At 38.8% G+C, this 20,884-nt stretch overlaps 1 long non-coding RNA gene across 2 annotated transcripts in view; it reads right to left on the reverse strand.

The window, feature by feature from the left end:
• LOC105471487 (uncharacterized) overlaps positions 1-20,884 on the reverse strand; it is a 73,844-nt gene that overhangs the window by 15,927 nt on the left and 37,033 nt on the right. Inside the window, exons 5-6 of one of the 2 annotated variants that reach the window (XR_981165.2) lie at positions 14,721-14,783; positions 13,498-13,579 (exon numbers count right to left, since the gene is read on the reverse strand). This is a non-coding gene — a long non-coding RNA (uncharacterized lncRNA). The remainder of the gene's footprint in view (positions 1-13,497; positions 13,580-14,720; positions 14,784-20,884) is intronic. The other variant, XR_981167.2, reaches the window with a different exon arrangement.

A 20,884-nucleotide genomic window follows, 5' to 3' on the forward strand; every position in this document is an offset into this window, starting at 1 on the left:
TTTATTTAACAAGGAGGTAGTTGAAGTTAAATGAGGTCATAGGGATGGGACCCTAACCCAATAGGACTAATGTCCTTATAAGAAAAGGAAAAAACATGGGGCATGTGCCCTACACAGAGAAAAGGTCATGCGAGGACACAGCAAGAAGGCAGTCATCTGCAAACCAGGAAGTGAGGCCTCACCAAAAACCAATGTGGCTGTCACCTTGATCTTGGACTTCTAACCTCCAAAGCTGTAAGAAAATAAATGTCTATTTGTTTAATCCACCAGTCTCTGATATTCTCTTATGGCAGCCCAAGTAGACTAATACAGAACATATCTTTTAAAGAAAAGTAAGGTTATTCTACAGATTCCATTTTGTATCCTTCCTTTTTCACCCATTAAAATTTTTCCAAAAAGTTAAATATTCTTGGCATGCTGATGTTTGAAATGAATGCATGATATTTCATCATATGGATATGTCCTTGCGATACTGTAAAATATATATTTGGTCTTTCTTCCTGTTTCCTGATATGTAGCTCCTAAAATGATTAAAATCTATGGAATGATGAGTGTCTTTTTTATGCTAATAAGATGACAGGTGGCTGGGGTCCCCTAGATAGCTTCAGGATGGGGGCTTGTTACTGAGAAGACCAAGAGATGAGTGGAGAGTTGGGATTTTCAGCCTTAACCCCAACCTCTGAAGAGGAGAAAGGGGCTGAAGGTTGAGTTAATCACCAATGGCCAATGATGTAATCAATTGTGCCTAGTAATGAAACCTCTATAAATACCAAAAGGACTAGGATCAGGGAGCTTTCAGATAGCAGAATATTTGTAGGTGCCTGGAGGGTGTTATTCTAGTTGTACATGGTTGGAAGCTTCATGTCCCTTCTCACATGCTTTGTCCTGTGCATCTCTTCCATCTGGCTGCTCTATCCTTCATAACAAATAGATCAACACAAGTAAAGTGTTTCCCTGGGTTCTGTGAGGACCCGTAGCAAATTAATCAAACCCAAAAAGGGGTTTGTTAGAACCTTGAATTCATAGCCAGTCCATCAGAAGCAGAGGTGACAACTACCACTTGCAACGGGCATCTAAAGCAGGGTACAGTCTTGTAGGACTGAGCCCTCAACTTGTGGGATCTGTTGCTAACTCCAGGTAGATAGTGTAAGAATTGACTTGAATGAGAAAACACCCAGATGGTGTCTGCTGGATAACTGGTTGGTGCGTGGAGAGACTCCCCCCAACATATACACATCTAGTACCAGAATTGCTTGGTTGATGTAAAAGAGAGTAGGAAACAAGTTTTGGTTTTTCCTTATCTAAATAGCCCTGGACTGTTTAACCAATCCTCTTATTGGACATTTGAGGATCATCCAATTTTCTGTTATAAAAAAATTACAGTAAAACTATAATAAATACACCTTATTAGAAACCAATATTGGACTGCACTTCTAATATTTTACTTTTAATATGTAAAATACAGGTAAGGAAACATTTGTACAGGTAAGGAAACATTTACCATTTTGATATAATGTGCCAAATAGATTTCCAGAATTATTGTATGAAATTTCACTTTCACACGCATTATTTCAGAATCCTTGTTTCACTGCACACTTTCCACTTTTAAGTATCATTTAAAAAATATTTACCAATTTGATAGGTGACAATTTTTGTCTTGTTTCTGTTTTAATGTGCATTTGTTTTGTTCTTAGTAAAAGAATTTTTTATGTGTTTTATGCATTTATTGGGTGTTTGATTTCTTCTTTTGTAAATTGTTAATATCCTTTTACCATCTTTGTAGTTGGTTTTTAATTTTTATTGATTTTTAAGCACTCTTTACGTATTATAGACAATAACTTAGTTTCTCTCTCCTTTGATATAAAATTTTCCTTATTTTAATGTTATTTTAATGTACTTTTATAAGTAACCTCATTTAATTGGGTAAGAATTAAAACCACAAGTATGTCCCCATATAACCAGAAGGGGCTGTATTTCTCTCTCCTCCTTTGAGCAGTTCTAATGTCCAAAGAAAGGTCTTCAATGTACTGTAAAACCTTGTTATAACTTGGTTCATTATCACACAGATTTTAGGTTAAGGTAGGTCAAGGCGTGTTCCCTGAACCAAGCTTTGTTTTGTGAAAGACTGATATCACACAGTTAACCTCTAACCTCGTCCTAATTCTATTCTCAAACTCCAGCATCATATATAAATACTACAAGGGTTTGAAGTGTTGAGTGAGATAGGTCCAGAATTTCCAATTACTGAGAGAGGGACTCAGCCCAGCACTTTCAAAGCCTGACATGAAATAACCACCTTATTTGAAAAGTGCTGTTTTAATCTGTGTCATGGCAACAGTCAGAATCTTTGGCCAAGATAAATAATTAACTTTCTAACTATTGTGGGGACTTTGTCTTTTGTTTTACTAAGGAACTGTGAATCTGTGCCAAACATATTTTGTGTTTCTAAATCATCCAACTGTAATATGAGAATAATATATTTTAACTTTATTGGATAAAATGAAGAAAACTATGCAAACTGGGTCAATCTTCAAGAGGCTTGTAGTCATTTTACATAATGATGTGCCAGGCTTTGTATCACAATTTGAAATCCTGAAGATTCTGCTTGCTTTGCGTGCTTTCCACATATTTAAAAAATTACAGCTAGGCTTTTTTTTTTTCTGCCCTATTTATGATTGAACAGACATAATCACATTTGAAAGGAATGTTGTTTATGCAGGCCACATGACAGAGAGGAGTTAAAAAAATAAAGAGGGTTGCATTAGTTGGGTGTATTGCAAAGTACCTCAGTTTAGAAATTAGATTTGTGTTCAAATTTGGCAGATGCCATGAAGCCTTGGGGGAGTTCTAAACCTCCCCCTTTTTATTCATGAAGGCATGTTCATAATAATTTTTTTCCCATCTTAGAAGTTGATTGAGTGATAAAATTCATGTGAAAGCACTAACAGCACTCACAACCTATCGAATCTATGAGAACAAAACTTGTCCTGCAATAGGGTTTTCTTTAGGCTGCAGGGTGCTTGAAAACAGATGGAGTCCGAGTATCCTTAGACAGTACACGTGCTTCCCAACTCACCATCCTCACTTCTTTTCGTTTTCTTATCCTCTCCTGGCTTTACTCACATGACCTCTCTGGTCTCTGCAAACTCTCCAGTGTGGGACTACACTGTTGTTCAAAATGCATTGCACAGACCAGTAGTATACAGGTACTTGTGTGAAAAAGCAGCTTCCTGGGTCTTAACCCAAACATATTGAATCAGAAGCTCTGGAATATGAGGCCTAGGAAGTGGTGCTTTTTGTTTTTTATTTTTTTGAGAGACGGAGTTTCTGTTGTCCAGGCTGGAGTGCAGTGGCGTGATCTTGGCTCACTGCAACCTCCGCCTCCCAGGTTTAAGCGATTCTCCTGCCTCAGCTTCCCTAGTAGCTAGACTACAGTCGTGCGCCACCACACCCAGCTAATTTTTGTATTTTTTTAGTAGAGATGGGGTTTCACTATATATTGGCCAAGCTGGTCTCGAACTCCTGACCTCAGGTGATCTGCCCGCCTTGGCCTCCCAAAGTGCTGGGATTACAGGTGTGAGCCACCATGCTCGGCCAATGGTGCTTTTTAAGTAAGAACTCCTGGACAAATGTGAGATACTGTTATTTTTCATCTTTAAAAGAGCAACATTGACGCATGCACAGAGTCTTCAGGGAAATTAAAAAACACTCACTTTCACAACCACAGGCAGGATACCCTAGACGAAGGGTCCAGCTTGGACTCTTATCTGATTGTACACTTTTTATGAATAACATTGAACATGAATAGGAAAAGTCTTGGGAAAGTTATTCAGTCATCCTTCATTTCCTCCCCTGTAAAAGAGGGGGTTGTATTTTTAAGTTTTTCCTGCCCCAATGCCTATGACTAGATAAGCATTCTCCTTTGGGGATTTTCAGAGATTGTATGCGCAGTCCCATGATCAATATGTGACAAACCCTGTTTGAGTCTCTAGATGCATTGTTTAAAAAATATTGATTATTATTCTCCATAGTGGACATCTGCTATTTTTATCTTCCTAGCATCTATTCTTCCTTCTTGTGGCAATAAAATTCCAGGTAGACTTTGGGGAACCATCAATCAAGGTGGGACTGTTAATTAAGGTCTTGAGGCCCATGCTTGGCCAATCAGATGTTCTCTTCTTGGATGTGGCACATTGGATGGTGGGACTCTAGAGCAGGAAGTAGGCAGAGTTCCCACAGAGAAGGCAGCCCCATGAAGAGACCTTGCACAGCTCCTATTACAAAGGCTCAGATCCACTATGGTTCCGTCCTTCCCAAGACCAGTTATTTACCCTCTCCTTTTATTGTCTGGGCCACCACAGATCTTTTCAGCTAACTTTTTTTTTTTTTTTTCACTTGACATACCCAGTGACTGCTTCTGCTACTTGCAACCAAAGAAATTTAATTCATCTTCTTGCAAAAGTCTCAGCTCACTCTCTCAGCATTTCCACAGCAGCATTAGTGAAGGCTCTGGTCAGGGAAGGGGCTAAAGAAAGTGCACCTGCAGGAGAATTTTGCCCTCCTAGCTGATGCCTTGATTTAGCCTGGCTTTATAATTCTTGTTTAACTCCCCTGATGCAGTCTGACAGTTTGAGGAGAACTGTTTCTCCATGATAAGAAAGCATTTGCCTTAGGGAGGAGGGAGAAGATTGAATGAAAGTGTTTTATATTCACTTGAACCACAATTATTTTGCTGACACAGGGCAAGGTATTAACAGGGTTTTGCTGTTGGGGAATTAAAAGCCATTTGGCCTATTCCTTGTTCAGACATTTCTCATTTTTAATATTATGGTTTAAATGCAGTAACGTGTGGTTAAGAAAAAAACGAAAATGTGTGCCCTGACCTGTATGGATATTCAAATCCCCACAGGATTGTGGTGCTTAGGGAACATCCCAATTTGAAAGGCCTCTACCTTCAGGCTTCTAGCCGCCTTTCCTACTGAATCTCCCTTGAACCTCTCATCCCCTCTTTCTTTCTCAGGCCATCTATTCTGTTCTGTAGTGTCTGGTCTCATCCCTTGCTGTGCATTCCAGAGAGAGTTTAAAACACTTGGAGAGTTTCTAAAAATATCGATCCCTCAGCCAACCATAGAGATGCTGGTTAATTGGTGTGGGATAGGGTCTGAATACCAAGATTTAGGAAGCTTTCCAAGTGATTCTAACACACATGCAAGTTTGAAAATCTGTCCTCCAGCAAAAGGGTTGGCAAATATGACCCATGGACCAAATCAAGTCCTCCAGCGTTTTGCAAATAAAGTTTCAATGGAGTAGAGCCATGCTCATTCTTTTACAGATTGCCTGTTGGTACTTTCTGGCTACACTGGCAGAGTTGAGAAGTTATGACAGAGACCTTATTGCCCACAAAGCCCGCTTAAAATATTTAGTATCTGGTCCTTTTCCATAAAGCCTTTTTCGACTCTGCTTTGGAGTGGTGGTTGTCAACTTTGTACATGTATCAGAATCACTTTGTAAGAATTGTTAAAGTGCACTGCTGGGCCTTCCCTCCAGAGATACTCATTCAGTAGGTCTGAGATAGGGCTCAAGAATTCGCATTTCTTTTTCTTTTTCCTAAAAGACAGGGTCTCACTCTGCTACCTATGCTGGAGTGCAGTGGCATGATCATGCTCACTGCAGCCTCTGACTCCTGGCCTCAAGAGATCCTCCTGCTTCAGCCTCCAGAGTAGGTGGGACTACAGTTACATGCCACCATGCCTGGTTTTTTAAAAAATTTGTTTTATAGAGATGGGGTCTTGTATGTTGCCCAGGCTGCTCTCAAACTCCTGGGCTCAAGAGGTCTTCAGGTTCCCAGGGGGAGGTGATACTGCTGATCTGGGAATCACACTTTGAGAACCACAAATGTAAAGCTGAGCTGCTCAAACGGTAACTGCCTACAAATCACCGCAGTTCTGTCACAATGAAGATTCTGATTCAGTCAGCCTGGAGCAAGTCCTAAGAGTCTGCATTTCTAACAAGCTGCTAGGTCACACCTGTGCTGCTGGTCCATAGACCAAACTTTTAGCAGCAAGGCTTTTAACAAACACACTTCCGATTTCCCACTTTTGTGCCTTTGTTCATCCCTCTGTTCTCTGCTTGAAATGTTTAATATTTACCTATTCTCAAGCTTTATTTTTTTCCTCTGTGAGCGGATGCCCTGAGTTCTTTTAATTTCATTAGACTCTATCCATGCCTTTTATATGGTATCTTTCACCTTTTTACCTTCTATCTATTTCTCTAGTCAGAAATCACCTTGGCAAGTGTTTTAGACATTACGGGAGGACATATTAGAAACGTATAAAGAAGAGGATCACAGGTAATTTGACTGGTGGTATTCTTATATATTTTCTCTTCCTCATTTTCAAGAAGGTGGCAAAACCTTAAGATTCCTTTGTCCCAAGGGAAGTTTGTTATACATTGGAAAGCTGAAGCTGCTTAGAGTCAAGAATGTGTCCTATCTCATATAAAAGCCTAAAATCATCCCAGAGAGAAATGGAGAGAAAAGGGCTCTTGGAGAACATGCAAAGGTAGAGATAGGGATTTTCTTTCCCAGACTGGGTAGGGAGGCAGTGGTCACTGACCCATGTTCTCATCTTGGCAGCACTCAGGTGATGGCAGCAACCCAGAGAGGACCAGTTGTGTGGTGTCCCTGGAGAGACTGGATGATGGGCACTGAGGTCTCAGGCTTGGAAAGTCATCCTGTCCCACAAGTGGTATAGAAGCCGAGAGTTACATGACTTTGAGAGACAACAGGAGTTTGACCACTGCTGTTGTCCATGCTGACTATAGATGCTTAGAGTGATTGCATCCTTCCTCTTCATTCCAGGCACCATCTAAGCTTCTCAGATTCTTAAAAAGTCTTAAGGGTTTAAGAAAAGGGAAGTTGGGATCAAATTTGAATTGATCTAAGGAAACTACACAGGTGAGATATATTTTGCAAACCTGAGTTTATGAACTATGGTCACACACACTTTTAGAAATGTTACATCAGGAAATAATAATCAGAAGTGTGGCAAAGATTTATCTATAAATATTCTTATCATGTAGTATCTGAAATACTTAAAAAGTAAGTATGATACAACTTTAAAATGAACTACTGCTAAAAAATCATGTGCAAAAGAAATTTTAATGACAAGGAAAGTTGTTCTCAATATTTTGTTTAGGGCAAATAGGTTATAAAACAGCATATACAGTCTAATCTCAACTTTAATTGTAATATCTCTCTACAGGCTCAAAAATGCTGGAAGGATAAAATAAAATATTAATAGTGGTTATCTCTGGGTAGTGAGATTAAGGGTGATTTTTATCCCTTATATCAGAGATAAAATATATCCCTTTCTATGACAGGAAAAAATTTAAGTTTTTTTAAAAAAACAGCTTTAAGTCTTAAAATTAAAAATAATTATCATTTGGGTGCCAGGAGTACTCAAATCTTTATGGCATAATTAAGCCTAATCTCAATTCATATGACATTTTGCTTTTTTTTCCCTAAGGCCTTAGCTAACAAGCTTTAAAGCTACACCTGTATGCCTCACTCACCCTCTGAACATTTTCATCAAACACTGTACTACAGGTTCCTGCCTGCTCTTGCTACCATTAGTAACTCCTATCTCTAGACTCGTATCCACATGGCTGTTACAGTTAGCTTCTTAAAGCAAAGGGGACTCAGTGCTGAGAATTTCAAGCCTGGTTCAAATCTCAGCTTTGCTATTGACTAGCTGTATGTCTTCATTAAAACTAAAACTTCCCCATCTGTAAAATGGGGGTGATTATAATAGAGTACCTAAATCAAGATTGTTACGAGAATTACCACTCTATGAAACATTGAGTGCAGCTATGTTACTTTCAGTCTCAGCTTGTAAATGACTCTGTAGTGTTTGTTTTTTCTTATATAAAAAAATGATGCTTAACTTTTAATCAGGGAAATGAGAATTAAAACCAAAATGAGATAACATTCCATATTCAACAGATTGGTAAAGGACATGAAAAAATGAGAACACTAATAAACTGCTAATAAACTGTAATAAACATCTGGTTGTTATAAATTGATACAACCTCTTTGGAAACAGCTTGGCATTATCTAATAACATCAAAGATAGGCAGCCTTATTAGCCATCACATCAGTTCTACTTCTAATTATATGCTATAAACTTGTGTACCTATGAATCAGAGCATGTATTGTGTATGTTTACAGTAGCAATATTCTGAAATAGCACTGAACTAGAAACAACACAAATGTTCATTGATGGGAGAATAAACAAAGATATGTGGCATATCCATTCAATGGAATACTCCACAGCAAATAAAAAGGAATGAGCTATAGACGGGTGAATAAATATTATAAGCAAACATAAAAGAATACATACTATGATACCATATATATAAAGTTTAAAAACGAGCAAAACACAAAAGAGTACATACTATATGATGCTATATATATAAAGTTCAAAAGTAAAAACTAAACTACATTTTTTGAGCATACACGAATAAGTGTAAGACCTTTTTAGAGAGACAAGAAAACTAATTACTATAAAAGACAGAATAGCGATTTACGTTTAGAAGGGCAAAGAGGGTATTGTGCTTAATGAGGAAGACACAGGCATTTTCTGGGTTGCTGCGAATATTCTATGTCTTGACTTTGGTACTAGTTACACAAGTATTTATTTTATAATCATTTATTATACTGATATTTATGATTTATGCACATTTCTATATGAGTGTTATATTTCACATTTTAAAACATTTTAAAAGTATTTAGGGGACTGTTGGGAATATGGCACGCTGAATGTGTCACTGCTGTTCTCTAATCTCAATTCCTAACAGCAGTCTTCCTCTCCTGAGTCTATCTGGCAAGCACGCAGGGCACTGAAGGGTAAGAATATGACTTTGGGTTCTGTAGATCCAGACACAGAAAGTTGAGGTCAGACTTTTTCTTTTGGCTTTGGACACAGTCTGGAGTTGTAGAGAATTTTGGAGCAAAAATCAGTGTACCATGGTCTTGAAGAGAACATAGGTTTTGGAAATCTGTGGCATTCCAAGAAGAAGAGTGGTGCCGAGAAAAGTATTTCAAGGGGATTTCCTTTTCTCCTTCCTTTGAGAGCCTCAATCAGGTACTTACTACCACCTATCAGCTGGTACTGAACTCGCCACACTGGCAGAGATATATTTGCATCTCACCGGCTTCAAGAGTGAGTACCCCATAAACTCAGCCTTAGTCCGCAGAGTAGTCAAAGGAAAACTATAATCCATGTAAGGGATCCTAGCAGCCAGAGAAAGAACACTCAGAACATCTGGAAAAGATGGTTCTTGATTAAATAAAGCTGTTAAAAGAGGCAGGTAATTACTAAAACAATACAACAAAAGTAATACAAATACCTAGGAGATTCTATGTTTGAAACAAAAGTTTAATTTGTAAATTGAATGAGAGAATTCATTAGTATCCAAGAATATCAAACGGAATGTGTATTTCAAAACCTTGCAAAAAATACAAAAAGATGGGAATCATGAAGGACAAGGTAGAAGACTTGGAAGATAACTAGACGTGAGTAATAGAAGATCTAGAAGGAGAAAAATAAAAAGGTGGCAATATTTAAATTATCTATGCTAAAAAAACTTGATTTTGGAGAGTAAAATACCTTATTTAATTCTAAGTATTATTTGAGAGGAAATGACAGTGATCTGCAAAGGAAAACAGTCATTCTGACTATGGAATGACATCTACAGAAGATTGATAGGGAAGGACTGAAAATCACTCAACCACCAGCAGGTTGGAAAGATGTTTGTATATAAGAAAAAGTTCAAAGAATCAAGTTTCCATTAGCCTTTTCTGAGGAAAGGACTTTAATTAAAAAAAAAAAAAATGAGTCAGAACAGAGATCTTAAGATAGGAGAAATGGAAGAGGAGAAGAAACCATAAAACTTGCAAAATATCTAGATAGAAAAATTGCCTGAGAGCATAATGTGTGAGCTATATAAGTATTCTTAAAAGAGCCATATTTCAAGGGAAGACCTAATGATGGAATGAAACCAAAAGTTTTTAACTATCTTAGCAAAACCTGAGTTGTCAAAGTGGTAGAGATGGGGGAAAGAATAAGTAATAGCAGACAAACCAGTGAGGCAATAAATCTTGAGGGAGATTGGGAAGAGAAGAGTTGTATTTTATTTTCATATAATAATAGAAAAATATGAGTTTGATCAGGAATTTAGGAAAGGAAAATTAACCACTAATGAAATGGTAAATACATTTAATTGCCCTTCTAAATTAATTGATGTGGTGAGAGTACAGGGATTGGAATATTTTGCTTGATCAAATCAGCAGAAACAAAGAACAAGAGAGGCATATGGGTACAGTCAGTCAGTCATTAATCTTGTTTTTAGTTTTGCAATGACTGAAATACAAAGGACAGTAAAATTTGAAAAAAGGAAATATTAATTAATAAAAATAAATACAAAATGTGTGCCATAAAATTTGCATTTTAGCATTTTAGAGTTGAGCAAACATTTTGGCTTGGAACTTTCTTTCTTTCTTTTTTTTTTTTTTTGAGACACAGTCTTGCTCTGTCACCCAGGCTGGAGTGCAGTGGCACGATCTCAGCTCACTGCAACCTCCACCTCCCGAGTTCAAGTAGTTCTCCTGCCTCAGCTTCCTGAGTAGCTGGGACTACAGGCGCCTGCCACCATGCTGGGCTAATTTTTGTATTTTTAGTAAAGATGGGGTTTCACCATGTTGGCCAGGCTGGTCTTGAACTCCTGACCTCAGATGATCCACCCGCCTTGGCCTCCCAAAGTGCTGGGATTACAGGCATGAGCCACCGTGCCCGACAGAACTTTTTTTTTTATTTCCACCAGCACTTATTTTTCCAGCTATCTTATTTTATTTTTTTGAGAGTCCATATAGTTTGTAAATTGCCTCAAATATGTTTTATAACAAGATATAGTGTATGTTTTCAAAAAATCTTTTATACAAGAAACAGCATACATTTTCTTTTAAAAAGCCTACATACAAATATATTTTGAAGAAAAATATGACCCCCAAAAATGAAAAGAAATTTACAAGTGAATGAATGGGCAAAGAGATAGCAGGCAAAGCCAAACAATAAGAAAAAAAGAGTGATAATATTAAAATCAGATAATGAATTTGGATTAAAAAGTTCTAAGAAGAATAAGATATAATTGTTGCACACCTTTTTGTATCAAAATACATAGCAGCTGAACAGAAAGCAAAAATGCACAGATATATAAGTAGAGTTTAATAAAAATACAATATAGTGGTACTCTTTAATATGACTATTTCAGTTAAATAGTTGAATTGGACAGTTGAATTAGACCAAAAAATAAGGATATACATAAAATAATTGAAGAATATAATTCTATAACTTTTAAATAGAAAAATACATTGTGTACATGTCTGTGGAATATTTATAAGAATTAATTACATACTTGACCAAAGAAACCATGTAGGGCATGCTCTCTAATCAAAATATAATGAAGTTAGGAATAAGCAATTTTTAAAATAGTCTCTAATAATAATTTATAAAAGACCTTAGGTCAAAAAAAGAAATCAAATCTGAAATTATAAATGATTTATAGAAATAAGTGAAAATAAAAATACTTCATCAAAAATCTAAGCATCACAATAAAAATTGTGTTTACGATAAAATGTATGTTCTTAATGCCTTTATTATTAAGAAAGAAAGACCAAAGAAGGGAAAAGGGGGAAAATGGAATTAAACACTTATTAAGGAACTTTTAACTTATTGAGGCAATAGGAAAAAAACAAACAACGGCCAGGCGCAGTGGCTCATGCCTGTAATCCCAGGACTTTGGGAGGCCTAGGTGAGTGGATCACGAGGTCAGGACATCAAGACCATCCTGGCCAACAAACCCCATCTCTACTAAAAATACAAAAAATTAGCCTGATGTGGTGGCAGGCGCCTGTAGTCCCACCTACTCAGAAGGCTGAGGCAGGAGAATCACTTGAACCCAGGAGGTGGAGGTTGCAGTGAGCCGAGCTTGCACCACTGCACTCCAGCTGGGTGACAGAGCAAGACTGTCTAGACAGACAGACAGACAGACAGACAGAAGAAAAGAAAGAAAGAAAGAAAGAAAGAAAGAAAGAAAGAAAGAAAGAAAGAAAGAAAGAAAGAAAGAGAGAGAGAGAGAGAAAGAAAGAAAAGAAAGAAAGACAGACAAGAAACAGCAAATGAAATTTTTAAAATAAAAGCTAAATTTGAGTCAATGAAGATAAAAACAAAGAATGTGTATATTCAAAGCTGGTTCTTTGAAAATACCTGAAAAACAAGAACAAGCAACAACAACAACAAAAACAAAAAATCAGAAAGCCAAATTATGTTAGAAAAAAAAGGAACAAAAATATAAAAGAATTAGAAACGAGATGGAAGACACAATCCTAGATGCAAAAGATAAAGAAAATGCTGAGAGCCACTTGCAACTCTGGCAACAAACAGAGGGACAGGGTGATTTCCTTGTAAAACACAGGTCTTCAGCACAATGTTTGACATATGAGTTTAATAAATATCATCTACCATTATTATTGTTATTAGCATGTCACATTCAAGTTCTTTTGCCAGTTCATCATAAGACAAAGCTCAAACCTCCCTCGCTGAAAAAAATTGCCAGCAACTATCAAAGGATATGTTATTCCCTCATTGCAAACAACATTTATGGAGCACCCATTGTTTCTGGGGCGTGTTCAGATTCAGTGAAATATAAGATATGCCCTCTGCCTGATAAGAACTTAAAATGTTTAGGAACTAATGTGTACATGTGAGTAATTATTTCAGATTTCGGGGAACAAGAGCCGATTGACAGCTGAGATCATACCAGCTACCAGAGGGCAGGGGAAGGAGAGATCTTTTGTGAGGGTTGATGACAGAAGTACTTTATGGTGATGGAATTCCAGTGGAATTCTTAAGAATGGGCTGGATTGAAATAAATTTCTAAGAGGAAAAAGGAGTGCGGGCTGGAAAGCAAATAAGGGACTCAAAGTTTGTAAATTGGCCAGTGTGGCTGAAAGAAAGAAGTACATCTCATAGGGAGCTAAGAGGCAAAGGAAGGAAAAGTATGTTGGGCTAGATGATGAAGAGCTCTGGATTTAAATCTATGGAGTTAAGAATTTGTCCTGTACACAGTGCATAGTCATTACAGAGTCCTGAGCAGGTCGGTGACACCATAAGGTGCAGTCTTGGGAAGGCTGTGTTAGCAGCAATATGCTTAGTGGACTTGGGAAGGGGAGTAGACCTGGCCAGGAGCAGCAGAGCAGCCTCAAGGCAGAGGGACTATTGCTGTTATTTTAGGCCTTGGTGAAATCTTGAAATGTCAGTATCCCATTCTGCAGATGGAAAAAACACAAAATGACTTCTGAGCCAAACAGAACAAGGAGGTGTGTAGGCAATAAAACTAAGATGCCTTCAGCAATCCTGGTACAGAATTAGCCACGCTTACCCAACTGCCTGCTGTCCTCCTTTTGACGTTAGAGTGACTCTTATTCTTTGGCAACATTACTCAGTTCCTCCAGAGGTGGCAGCTTGGGAGAGAGAACCTCTTTGTCACTGATAGATACACATTCATTTATCCACCATGAATGGGACAAATTTTCTAAAGGAGTTTCCTCGAGTTTAGCCTGTTGGGGTTTGACTCTCCATAAAGCCGGGTATCTTCTGCCTCTCCCCCACACACCCCTCCTCCGTGGTCTGTATCCTCTCCAGGAACACAGAGAGTTAACCTTTGCAATCGGATTTGCTCTGTGCAACATGAAGTGTCACCCACAAACACAGTGTACAAGGCGTCTGTGAAACGTATGAAAAGAAGTCCAGGAATTCAGTTAATTAACCACATCAGTTTCTTAACGTGATCAATTTTAATTAAACTGAATTTTAATAGAGATCTGTGTAGTCTGTAGAGACCAATTGCTAATTCTACAAAGCATGTGCTGCTTTTCAGTTCAGATTTGCTCCCATCTAATTAATATGGATAGAGCATTAAGCCTTTTTGGACTCTGGTGGTTTTCATTTCATGACTATTAATGATTTTAATGAACTGGACTAATTCAGTAGTTTTCATCCCAGTGTTTCAGGGCTTTGTTCATCACAAATTTCAGGTTTATAATTGGTTTCCAGGTCTTAACAGTGGTCATTGATCAGCTTCAGCAGTTCCTTTTACAACTCGGTAGGCACTGGAGACTCTGTTAACCCTTTGCTGCCTGGAGCTGAGAACAGTGCAGCGCTTCAGGGCAGAGTCCTGGCTTAACCATCAACCTAACACAGCCACAGGGGCAGGGGAGAACTTAAAATTCATATGGTGATGTTAGCACAGGACAGAACAGAAAAGGTCACCCCAGCAATATGGAAGCTTTAAAAAAAAAAAAAGAAAGAAAAGACTGGGGATTAGCTTTATTTTTCAGCTTTAATTTTCAATACTCCAAGTGAGATATGCATAATGAAATTATCATTCTCATTTTGGCAAATCACATTTTCTAACCACTCATTGGCCCCTGCCAATCCCTACTGGGCATCTTTATCGACAGCAAAAGAGCTAAGACTAAGGAGTAAGAAAAAAGAACTATGAAGAGCTAATAAAAAATAGAAGGAGGGAGACTGGGCTGAGGAGGGGCATAGCTTCGGAAAACTAACACAGATAAAGAAATGTACACATTGATGAATATGTACTTATTTTTACATGACCGGGGTTGATCTTCACCATTGGAGACTTGCTCATGGTCCTTTGCTGCCCTGAAAATAAACAATGATATTTGAGCCTCTCATTTAAAATAAAAGACAAAACTTCTAAATATTCTGTATCCAAAATGACTATTACATCTTTATGTTGCTGGTGCTGCCTTACTCAGTTCCGAAAAGTGACAGGCAGGATGAATATACAGGAGAGTCAAGGTCACACCACCCAAATAAAGCAAGGTAGAAAAGAGTAGATTCTTTGAAACAGACACCTACCTCTTTAATTATCCAAGAAACAGCGATGTAAACACCCAAACTGCAGTCCACAAATGTAGCTCAGAATCATCAGAAGCTCTTAAAAAGCTTGTTTTTGTAAGCCTACCCAGAAAATTTCCCCCTGCCCCCTCACCCACCAATGGAAAAACATAAAAATCTTTGCAGAGGTACAGAACTGTAATTCACAAATGTTCCAGGGTTGTTTTTTTTCCTGAAAATATTCTGCCAGAGATTGAGTTGATCTAGATTCCAAACTCAGTTGAAATCTCTTCAGCAGTTTAATTTGTAAAAAGATCTTTCTTATTCAGTAATATTCTTACAAAGATGGTGACTTTTTTTTTAACATATCATCTCTGTATTTTCAAGCACAGAGGATCTGAAGAATAAATTAAATGAAGATCATTACCAAGGTAGCATTTGAAATGACCCAGGAGAAAAAATATGTATAAAGTTGAGAACGTTCGTTTATTTTATATTTTCTCACTCCACTCCCCTTGACTCACTCATGCTTGGTTTCTTTGATAACGTTGGTTGACAAATTATGTCTCTGGCCAGTTGAATTTATTTCTTCTCCTATAGGTTAATATATTTAAACAAGCTGCTGGTTATAATAGAGTTGATTGTATATCTTTAATTCCCGTTCATCTCTCAATCCTTTTCAGTCTTACTTCTGTCCCATAGAGCTGCAGATATGCTCTCCATCTATAAAATGGCGATAATAATGGCTTCCTTGAAGGGCCATTGTATAGATTAGCACACTTAGCAAGGTGGCTCAGTAAATTATGGTTATTACTAGTGTTCAAATCACCAATGACCTTTTGATTGACAAACAGCTTATGTCCTTATCTGCCAAGCTGTCTGAAGCATTTGACACTGTAAACCACACTTTTTAAAATCCTTCCAAGAAAGCACTCATTTATACCTTTGTTCTTTTAGCAAATATATGTGGAACATCAGGCATTGGCCTAGGCACTGGGGATACCATGTATTTCAGCAAGGCAGAAAGTTCTTGTCTTCTGGGATTTTTTTATTTTTTTCTAATGAGGAAAATAGACAAATATGAATCAAAAAGTAATAGCTAACATTTATTGAGAACTTAAATTGTACCAGACAACATTCTTAGCTTTTTGCATATTTTAACTTATTTAACTTAGATGAGTGTATTATCATGATCCCCACTTTACAGATGAGGACACCAAGGCACTGGTAGTTAACTATCTTGGTCAGGGTCACAAAGTTTGTAAATGATGGAGTCTGAATTTAAACCAAAGCAGTCTGCTCCAAAATCCAAGTTTCTAAACCCAATGCTCTACTAAAACTCAGAAAACAAGAGTGACATCACACAAAGAAAGACACTGTAAATGGTGTGGTCAGGGAAATCCTCTTTGAGGGGATGATGTGTGAGCAGAAACTCCAATACTGAGAAAGAATAAAGAAAGTGTGGTATCCTGGAAGTCAAGTTACATGAACTGAGTTGAGTCTCCCACAACAAATTCATGTGTTGATGCCTTCATCCCCAGTGTGACTGCATTTGGAGATAGGGCTTTTAGGAGGTAATTTGGAATAAGTGAGATCATAAAGGTGAGGGTCTTACTTCAACAGTACTTTAGAAGGTGGCTTTAGAAGAGAAGGAAAAGAAAGAGCTCTCTCACTCCACATACATGCACTGAGGAAAGATCAAGAGAGGACACAGTAAAAATGCAGTCATCTCTACACCAGGAAGAAAGTCCTCACCAGAAAAAGAATTGGCCAGCACTTTGATCTTGGACTTCCCAGTCTTCAGAACTGTGAGAAAATAAATTTCTGTTGTGTAAGCACCCAGTTGTTGGTGTTTGTTTTGGCAGCCCAAGCTGACTAAGACACCAAATGAAGTCTAGAAGCCTGGAAGAATAATGTCTCTGATATGTTTAATGAAGAAGGCCAGAGTACTTGAGAGTTTAGAAAGATGAACTTTGACAAGAGGTATTGCAATGGGTTCAAAAGAGTGATGAAACGGCTAGGTGTGGTGGCTCACATCTGTAATCCCATCGACTCAGGAGGCTGAGGTAGGAGTTTTGCTTGAGGCCAGGAGTTCAAGACCAACCTGGGCAACATCATGAGACCACCCCCATCTCTAAAAATAAAAATAAGAACTCTTAGCCAGGTGTCATGGTACATGCCTGTAGTTCCAACTACTTGGGGGACTGAGATGTGAGGACTGCCTGGGAGTTCAAGGCTGCAGTGAGCTATGATTATGCCACTGTACTCCAGCCTGGGTGACAGAGTGAGATTCCAATTCACCCCAAAAAGTGGGCAGAGGTCAGGAAAAGAAAAACAAATTTAAACAGCTCTTTCATGGAGGTAATTTGGAACATGAAAGCGAGTATTTATTCATTAAGATTTTGAAGTTTAGAGTGTGAGGTATTTGGCATTAAGACTTTTGGAAAGTCCTAGGGTCAGACCATGGAAGGTGGGGGAGGGAGGTACAGACTTAAAGTGTGTAGGAAGCAATGACGTCAGGGTAATAATGGGCAGGGTGTGAACATCGAGATTCTCAGGAATAATGGCAGGAGAACAGTGCAGGGAAAGACAGTGAGCCAGTGCTAACACTTCAGAGGTTGAGAGAAGTGACCGGGTGACAAGCGATTGCAAAAGAGGAGAGAACAAATGGTCATTTAATGTCATCTGCTTCAAAGGGGCCAGGGATTTTAAGGGTGAAGGAAGGCACTAGGGTCTAGAAATAGCAGTGAAGAAAAATAACACTAATCCTCAATTCCAGATCCCAGTGCAAACCCTTTCCACACTTTCCGATGAGTTGGTTTGCTTCGCTTTTGGTATTTTACTCTACATTTCTAAGCAATACGCATACATGGCCACTTCTTAACTTCACTGTTTTAGGCATTATTTATTGACTTTGAATTTTGGAAAATGAGGATTCTCTTCGACACACATGTGTGTATATATGCACACACACACGCACATACTCTCTCTCTAAACCCATTCTGGTTATATGTATGGGTTCTGTTGTTTTCTTTCTGAAAACTTGCAAAAAAAAAATTTATTTTGGTCTCTAGTGTTTGAAATTTATTATTCTGGGCACGGGGTGGACTCCTTCAGTCTGGAAACTCATGCTCTTTGGATTGGGGAAAATGTCTTGATTTATTTCTTTGAGGATAGATTTTCCTCCATTCTCTCTTCTTACTCTCCTATTATTCAGATGTTACTTGGTCATCCAATTTTCTTATTTCTTCTCTCTTTATTTCCATTTCTTAATCCTTTTGGTATAGCGGTATAGGGATATAGACAGTCCTAGAGCAATTTTTGAGTTAACCCCTCAGTTTGAGGTTTCCTTGACTCAAATTTAGATTTTAAAAAGGTATTTTCAAGTAAAGATAGTGATTTCACTTCTTAAAGATTACTGTGCACCACCTCCATCCCCACCCCATCTACCTTTTGGGACAGTCAGCAGGCTTCCTTGTGACCTGAATAAGAGGTCAGAATTTTTCGAGTCCCCTTTTTATAGGCTGGGCGGATCTTTGAGGTCCTTGGGCCCATAGGTGTGGTTCTATCCCTCACGTGGCTTTAAAATACCCACTCCCAGACCATAGGTCCAATATCTGGTCTGATATCCACACGGTGCCAGCAGTCCCTTCTCATCATTTCGGCTCTGATTTCCTGCTTCAGTTCTGGCATCTGGGCATTTGTTTTAAATTCAGCTATGTGGCAAAAAGAGTAGTTTGTTATAATATTTTATTCAAGATTCCATGAGTTTGTGGTGGGAGAAAACAGGCAAAATTCTGCTATATCTATTACCCTTGTCTTAGGATCGTGTAAACATCACCTTCCTTTTCTTCTTTATTTATTTATTTTTTTTTAAGGGATGGACTCTCACTCTGTTGCCCAGGCTGGAGTACAATGGCGCGATCTCAGCTCACTGCAACCTCCATCTCCCGGGTTTAAGTGACTCTTGTGCCTCAGCCTCCCAGTAGCTGGGATTACAGGCACCCGCCACCATGCCCGGCTAATTTTTGTATTTTTAGTACAGACGGAATTTCACCATGTTGGCCAGGCTGGTCTCGAACTCCTGACCTCAAGAGATCCACCTACCTTGGCCTCTCAAAGTGCTGGGATTACAGGCGTGAGCCACCATGCTTGGCCTCACCTTTCCTTTTATATGTCCTGCCTGGGTACTGTACTGGGCTTCTACCTGTTCTCCTCGCTGCAAGTTACTACTTCCTTGTTTCCATTTTCAGTTATTGATATAAAAAACTAACAAACAATTTTATTTTGTAGCTCCAGTCCTTAAAAGCCTCCTTTGGCTTACTATAACTTTCAAGATCAAGGCCATTAGCCAGGTCACAAAGTTACTCAAAACTTAATCCCAATTATTAGGGACTGAATTGTGTCCCCTTCAAATATGTATGTTGGAAATTCTAACCCCTGGGATCTCAGAATGTGACTGCTGAGATAGGGTTGACTGAAGTCATATGGGTGGGCCCTCATCTGATATGACTGGTGTCCATATAAGAAGGCAAAGACGCCAGGGATGTGCATATACCAAGAAAGAGCCATGCGAAGACATGGAGAGAAGACAGAAAAATGCAAGCCCAGGAGCAAGGCTTGTGGAGAAACAAACCTGCAAACAGCTTGATCTTGGACTTCTAGACTCCAGAACTGTGAGAAATAAACCTCTGCTGTTTAATCCATCCAGTCTGTGATATATTGTTCTTGCTAACTGTATATCCCATTACTTCCCTTCCCAGTAACCCAGATATGACCAATGATTCACCATCCCTCAATTATGCAAGTTGTTTTTCACAACTGGAAACCTCAGGGAATACTGCCCTTGCAGATATATTAGGCTAAATAGGCACCCCCCAAGATATCCAGGTCCTGATTATCAGAACCTGTGAGTGTTAACTTAGATAGCAAAAGGGACTTTGCAGTTGTGAATAAGTTAAGGGTTTTTTCTTTCTTTCTTTCTTTTTTTTTTTTTTTTTGAGACAGAGTTTTGCTGTTGTTGCCCAGGCTGGAGTGCAATGGCATAATCTTGGCTCATCACAACCTCTGCCTCCCAGGTTCAAGTGATTCTCCTGCCTCAGCCTCCCAAGCACCTGGGATTACAGGCATGCGCCACTACGCCTGGCTAATTTTGTATTTTTAGTAGAGATGAGGTTTCTCCACGTTGGTCAGGCTGGTCTCAATCTCCTGACCCCAGGTGATCCACCTGCCTCGGCCTCCCAAAGTGCTGGGATTACAGGCGTGAGCCACCGCGCCCAGCCGAGTTAAGGATCTTAAGAAGGAGAAAACATCCTAGATGATCCAGGTGGGCCCCAAATGTAATCACAGGAGTCTTTATAAGAAGGAGGCAGAGGGAGATTTGACTGCAAAAGAAGAGGTAGGAAATGTGATAATGGAAACAAGAGGCTGGAGTGATTGGAAGAAGAGGTCACAAGCTGAGGAATGTGGAAAGCCTCCAGAAGCTGGAAAAGGCAAGGAAACTGTTTCTCCCCTAGAACACCCAGAAAGAACCAGTCCTACTGATGCCTTGACTCAAGCCCAGTAAAACTAATGTTTGGACCTCTGGCCTCCAGAACTGTAACTGAATAAATTTGTATTATTTTAAGCCACCAAGATTGTAGAAACTTGTTACAGAAGTCACAGACAACTAAAACACCGCGGACATTTTGAATTGCCTCTTCAGAACCAGATTTTATGCCATTTCCTCTGCAAAGCCCTCCTTAATTCCCTCAAACAGGACCATGTCTCTTTATTCAGTTTTCTTAAAACATCTGTCCTACATTAATAGGACATCATTCAAAAATCTACTCTATTAGGGCCGGGCACGGTGGCTCATGCCTGTAATCCCAGCACTTTGGGAGGCCAAGGCAGGCGGATCACGA

Source organism: Macaca nemestrina, chromosome 12, assembly GCF_043159975.1.
Source record: "Macaca nemestrina isolate mMacNem1 chromosome 12, mMacNem.hap1, whole genome shotgun sequence".
Lineage (NCBI taxonomy): Eukaryota > Metazoa > Chordata > Mammalia > Primates > Cercopithecidae > Macaca > Macaca nemestrina.